Here is a 5,332-nt window from a genome sequence, read left to right on the forward strand (position 1 = left end):
CGGTGAAACAGAGCCCTCCTTATTCCCCGGTGAAACCGAGCCCACCTTAGACCCCGGTGAAGCAGAACCCACCTTAGACCCCGGTGAAACAGAACCCACCTTAGACCCCGGTGAAACAGAACCCACCGTAGACACCGGTGAAACAGAGCCCACCGTAGACACCGGTGAAAGAGAACCCACCGTAGACCCCGGTGAAACAGAGCCCACCGTAGACCCCGGTGAAACAGGACCCACCGTAGACCCCGGTGAAACAGAACCCACCTTAGACCCCGGTTAAACAGGACCCACCGTAGACCCCGGTGAAACAGGACCCACCTTAGACCCCGGTGAAACAGGACCCACCTTAGACCCCGGTGAAACAGAGCCCTCCTTATTCCCCGGTGAAACCGAGCCCACCTTAGACCCCGGTGAAACAGAACCCACCTTATTCCCCGGTGAAACAGAGCCCACCTTAGACCCCGGTGAAACAGAGCCCACCGTAGACCCCGGTAAACAGAACCCACCTTAGACCCCGGTGAAACAGAACCCACCTTAGACCCCGGTGAAACAGAACCCACCTTAGACCCCGGTGAAACAGAACCCACCTTACACCCCGGTGAAACAGAACCCACCTTAGACCCCGGTGAAACATAGCCCACCGTAGACCCCGGTAAAAGAGCCCACCGTAGACCCCGGCAAAAGAGCCCACCGTGGACCCCGGTGAAACAGAACCCACCTTAGACCCCGGTGAAACAGAACCCACCTTAGACCCCGGTGAAACAGAACCCACCTTAGACCCCGGTAAAACAGAACCCACCTTAGACCCCGGTAAAACAGAACCCACCGTAGACCCCGGTGAAACAGAACCCACCTTAGACCCCGGTTAAACAGGACCCACCGTAGTCCCCGGTTAAACAGGACCCACCTTAGACCCCGGTAAAAGAGAGCCCACCGTAGACCCCGGTAAAACAGAGCCCACCGTAGACCCCGGTAAAACAGGACCCACCTTAGACCCCGGTGAAACAGGACCCACCGTAGACCCCGGTGAAACAGGACCCACCTTATTCCCCGGTGAAACAGAGCCCACCTTAGACCCTGGTGAAACAGAGCCCACCGTAGACCCCGGTAAAAACAGAACCCACCTTAGACCCCGGTGAAACAGAGCCCTCCTTATTCCCCGGTGAAACCGAGCCCACCTTAGACCCCGGTGAAGCAGAACCCACCTTAGACCCCGGTGAAACAGAACCCACCTTAGACCCCGGTGAAACAGAACCCACCTTAGACCCCGGTAAAACAGAGCCCATCTTAGACCCCGGCAAAACAGAACCCACCTTAGACCCCGGTGAAACAGAACCCACCTTAGACCCCGGTGAAATAGAGCCCATCGTAGACCCCGGTAAAACAGAGCCCACCTTAGACCCCGGTGAAACAGGACCCACCGTAGACCCTGGTGAAACAGGACCCACCGTAGACCCTGGTGAAACAGAACCCACCTTAGACCCCGGTTAAACAGGACCCACCGTAGTCCCCGGTGAAACAGGACCCACCTTAGACCCCGGTAAAACAGAGCCCACCGTAGACCCCGGTAAAACAGAGCCCACCGTAGACCCCGGTAAAACAGAGCCCACCGTAGACCCCGGTAAAACAGAGCCCACCGTAGACCCCGGTGAAACAGAACCCACCATAGACCCTGGTGAAACAGAACCCACCGTAGACACCGGTGAAACAGAGCCCACCGTAGACACCGGTGAAACAGAACCCACCGTAGACCCCGGTGAAACAGAACCCACCTTAGACCCCGGTGAAACAGGACCCACCGTAGACCCTGGTGAAACAGGACCCACCTTATTCCCCGGTGAAACAGGACCCACCGTGGTCCCCGGTGAAACAGGACCCACCGTAGACCCCGGTAAAACAGAGCCCACCGTAGACCCCGGTAAAACAGAGCCCACCGTAGACCCCGGTAAAACAGGACCCACCTTAAACCCCGGTGAAACAGGACCCACCGTAGACCCCGGTGAAACAGGACCCACCTTATTCCCCGGTGAAACAGAGCCCACCTTAGACCCTGGTGAAACAGAGCCCACCGTAGACCCCGGTAAAACAGAACCCACCTTAGACCCCGGTGAAACAGAGCCCTCCTTATTCCCTGGTGAAACCGAGCCCACCTTAGACCCCGGTGAAGCAGAACCCACCTTAGACCCCGGTAAAAGAGCCCACCGTAGACCCCGGTAAAACAGAGCCCACCGTAGACCCCGGTAAAACAGAGCCCACCGTAGACCCCGGTAAAACAGAACCCATCTTAGACCCCGGCGAAACAGAACCCACCTTAGACCCCGGTGAAACAGAACCCACCTTAGACCCCGGTGAAACAGAGCCCATCGTAGACCCCGGTAAAACAGAGCCCACCGTAGACCCCGGTAAAACAGAGCGCACCATAGACCACGTTAAAACAGGACCCACCTTATTCCGCGGTGAAACAGGACCCACCGTAGTCCCCGGTGAAACAGGACCCACCGTAGACCCCGGTAAAACAGAGCCCACCGTAGACCCCGGTAAAACAGAGCCCACCGTAGACCCCGGTAAAACAGAGCCCACCGTAGACCCCGGTAAAACAGAGCCCACCGTAGACCCCGGTGAAACAGAACCCACCTTAGACACCGGTGAAACAGAGCCCACCGTAGACACCGGTGAAACAGGACCCACCGTAGACCCCGGTGAAACAGGACCCACCGTAGACCCCGGTGAAACAGGACCCACCTTATTCCCTGGTGAAACAGGACCCACCGTAGTCCCCGGTGAAACAGGACCCACCGTAGAACCCGGTAAAACAGAGCACACCGTAGACCCCGGTAAAACAGAGCCCATTGTAGACCCCGGTAAAACAGAGCCCACCGTAGACCCCGGTGAAACAGGACCCACCTTAGACCCCGATAAAACAGAGCCCACCGTAGACCCAGGTGAAACAGGACCCACCTTAGACCCCGGTGAAACAGAGCCCTCCTTATTCCCCGGTGAAACCGAGCCCACCTTAGACCCCGGTGAAACAGAACCCACCTTATTCCCCGGTGAAACAGAGCCCACCTTAGACCCCGGTGAAACAGAGCCCACCGTAGACCCCGGTAAACAGAACCCACCGTAGTCCCCGGTGAAACAGGACCCACCTTAGACCCCGGTGAAACTGGACCCACCGTAGTCCCCGGTGAAACAGGACCCACCTTAGACCCCGGTGAAACAGGACCCACCTTATTCCCCGGTGAAACAGGACCCACCGTAGACCCTGGTGAAACAGAACCCACCGTAGACACCGGTGAAACAGAGCCCACCGTAGACACCGGTGAAAGAGAACCCACCGTAGACCCCGGTGAAACAGAGCCCACCGTAGACCCCGGTGAAACAGGACCCACCGTAGACCCCGGTGAAACAGAACCCACCTTAGACCCCGGTTAAACAGGACCCACCGTAGTCCCCGGCGAAACAGGACCCACCTTAGTCCCCGGTGAAACAGGACCCACCTTAGACCCCGTTGAAACAGGACCCACCGTAGACCCTGGTGAAACAGAACCCACCGTAGACACCGTTGAAAAAGAGCCCACCGTAGACACCGGTGAAAGAGAACCCACCGTAGACTCGGTGAAACAGGACCCACCGTAGTCCCCGGTGAAACAGGACCCACCGTAGACCCCGGTAAAACAGAGCCCACCGTAGACCCCGGTAAAACAGAGCCCACCGTAGACCCCGGTAAAACAGAGCCCACTGTAGACCCCGGTGAAACAGAACCCACTGTAGACCCCGGTGAAACAGAACCCACCGTAGACCCCGGTGAAACAGAACCCACCGTAGACACCGGTGAAACAGAACCCACCGTAGACCCCGGTGAAACAGGACCCACCGTAGACCCCGGTGAAACAGGACCCACCTTATTCCCTGGTGAAACAGGACCCACCGTAGTCCCCGGTGAAACAGGACCCACCGTAGAACCCGGTAAAACAGAGCCCACCGTAGACCCCTGTGAAACAGAGCCCATCGTAGACCCCGGTAAAACAGAGCCCACCGTAGACCCCGGTGAAACAGGACCCACCTCAGACCCCGGTAAAACAGAGCCCACCGTAGACCCCGGTGAAACAGGACCCACCTTAGACCCCGGTGAAACAGAGCCCTCCTTATTCCCCGGTGAAACCGAGCCCACCTTAGACCCCGGTGAAACAGAACCCACCTTATTCCCCGGTGAAACAGAGCCCACCTTAGACCCCGGTGAAACAGGACCCACCGTAGTCCCCGGTGAAACAGGACCCACCGTAGACCCCGGTAAAACAGAGCCCACCGTAGACCCCGGTAAAACAGAGCCCACCGTAGACCCCGGTAAAACAGAGCCCACTGTAGACCCCGGTGAAACAGAACCCACCGTAGACCCCGGTGAAACAGAACCCACCTTAGACACCGGTGAAACAGAGCCCACCGTAGACACCGGTGAAACAGAACCCACCGTAGACCCCGGTGAAACAGGACCCACCGTAGACCCCGGTGAAACAGGACCCACCTTATTCCCTGGTGAAACAGGACCCAACGTAGTCCCCGGTGAAACAGGACCCCGGTGAAACCTCAGACCCCGGTAAAACAGAGCCCACCGTAGACCCCGGTGAAACAGGACCCACCTTAGACCCCGGTGAAACAGAGCCCTCCTTATTCCCCGGTGAAACCGAGCCCACCTTAGACCCCGGTGAAACAGAACCCACCTTATTCCCCGGTGAAACAGAGCCCACCTTAGACCCCGGTGAAACAGAGCCCACCGTAGACCCCGGTAAACAGAACCCACCTTAGACCCTGGTGAAACAGAACCCACCGTAGACCCCGGTGAAACAGAGCCCACCGTAGACCCCGGTAAAAGAGCCCACCGTAGACCCCGGCAAAAGATCCAACCGTAGACACCGGTGAAAGAGAACCCACCGTAGACCCGGTGAAACAGGACCCACAGTAGACCCCGGTGAAACAGGACCCACCGTAGACCCCGGTGAAACAGGACCCACAGTAGACCCCGGTGAAACAGGACCCACCGTAGACCCCGGTGAAACAGGACCCACCTTATTCCCCGGTGAAACAGGACCCACCGTAGTCCCCGGTAAAACAGAGCCCACCGTAGACCCCGGTGAAACAGAACCCACCGTAGACCCTTGTGAAACAGGACCCACTGTAGACCCCGGTGAAACAGGACCCACCGTAGACCCCGGTGAAACAGGACCCACTTTAGACACCGGTGAAACCGAGCCCACCTTAGACCCCGGTGAAACAGAACCCACCTTATTCCCCGGTGAAACAGAGCCCACCTTAGACCCCGGTGAAACAGAGCCCACCG

The sequence above is a fragment of the Oncorhynchus mykiss genome, chromosome 22, assembly GCF_057628025.1.
Source record: "Oncorhynchus mykiss isolate SJ-2025 chromosome 22, ASM5762802v1, whole genome shotgun sequence".
Taxonomy (NCBI): domain Eukaryota; kingdom Metazoa; phylum Chordata; class Actinopteri; order Salmoniformes; family Salmonidae; genus Oncorhynchus; species Oncorhynchus mykiss.